Genomic DNA, 1,665 nt, shown 5'->3' on the forward strand with positions numbered 1-1,665 from the left:
GAATGAAGAACAAATGAAGAAACGAATGGAAGCTATGATGGGACAAGTAATAGGAATGAGGAAAACTTTCATGGGTGAAGGTGCAGTCGGAGGAGTGGTTTCTGCTTCGGGTAATGGGGTGATAGTGGAAGAGAAGGCTAAGGTAAGTGATAATGGGAAAGGAAGTGATAGTGATAGTAATAGTAATAGTGATAGTGCCATTGAAGATAAGGGAATTAGGCATAGTAGGGATGAACAAAAATGTGATAGGATGAATGAGAGGGAAGGTAAAAGTGATGTGAAGAAAGAGAAGAAAAGTTGTCAGGATGAGAGCAAGGATGATCGTGAATGGGTGAAAGTGGTGAGTAAGAAAAGGGCTAGGAAGAGTATAATCAAAGATAGGAGTATGAGTGTGGAATTAGATTCGTTATATTCTAGCGAGGAAGTAGGAAACTAGAGGGAAGGTAGCAGTGATGATAGCAGTGAGAATGAACGTGATGTGTGTAAGACTGTGTTTATGAGAGAGGTACCTCGGTGTGAAAGGTTCAATGAGCATAGTAGTAGGGATGTATACGAGTTTTTCAAGGAGTATGAGAGATATTGTCAGGATAAGTATGGTGATAGCAAGAGAGTTTGGTCTAGGGAGTTAGGAGAATATTTGACTGGGTATTTGTTGACGATGTATGGTGTGATAATGAATGTAGGTGACGTTGATTATGAAAGTGTGATAAAGAGAATAATTGAGCAGGTAAAACGTATGAAAGGGAGTGTTAGGTATAAGCGTAAGAAGGATTTTGATGAGGCACGGATGAATGCAGGAGAAGCGATATCGATGTATGTATATAGGTTGGAAACTTTAGCTAGGAAGAAGTATGGGGAAGAAGGCATAAATGAGATTAAGAAATTAATGAAGAAGTTTTTGGCTACTGTATCCGAGAATGTTGCTGAATTTATTAATTTGAAACGTAAGGAGAAGATGAGGTGGACGAAAGAAAGATTGACATGGGATGATATTTTAGAGATAGTTGAGGATTACGAGTTGGATAGATGTATGAAAGAATGTAAATCTGTGAGTGTAAGAACCGGAATGGAGTAAAGTGGGCCAGAATTTGTTAGTTTTAGAGATGCTGTTATGAGAGGACCGATGAGGGTAGCTAATAGTATAGTAGATAGGAGTGTTAGGGCGATTAATCTGGGAATACCTGTAAGGTTAAATGAAGGGTTCAGGCAAGGGAATAAGGTTTGGAGAGATAGGAGTGCTAGTGCGCAGCGACTCAAGTCAGGTAGTTATGTCCGTGAAGAGAACTGTTATAGGTGTGGGAAAGCAGGGCATAAGAAGAATGAATGTAGATGGGCTTTAGGTGCTTGTTTTGGATGTAGTGAAGTAGGGCATAGAATTAGCGAGTGCAAGAAAGAGAAAGGAGTAAAATGTTATCGGTGTGGTATGACTGGGCACATAGCGAGTGGATGTCGTAGTAATCGTATGAATGTGATTTGTGGTAATTGTGGTAAGGATGGTCATTATGCTAGAATGTGCAAAGAGCCGCAGGGTAAGTGTACTGAATGTGGTGCAGATGGGCATGTAGCTAGAGTATGTAGGAAGAAAGGATTTAGTCAGCCAGGATGTTCGGGAAACTAGAGTGTAAGAGGGTTCAGCTGGGTGAGTCCTCCTGTGTATATGGAAGG

At 40.7% G+C, this 1,665-nt stretch overlaps 1 pseudogene; it reads left to right on the plus strand.

Moving 5' to 3' along the window:
• Positions 1-250: 250 nt before the first annotated feature.
• Positions 251-1,411, plus strand: LOC137617467 (uncharacterized; annotated as a pseudogene).
• The last annotated feature ends 254 nt before the right edge of the window (positions 1,412-1,665 follow it).

Source organism: Palaemon carinicauda, chromosome 23 (assembly GCF_036898095.1).
Source record: "Palaemon carinicauda isolate YSFRI2023 chromosome 23, ASM3689809v2, whole genome shotgun sequence".
In the NCBI taxonomy this organism is placed as follows: Eukaryota; Metazoa; Arthropoda; class Malacostraca; order Decapoda; family Palaemonidae; genus Palaemon; species Palaemon carinicauda.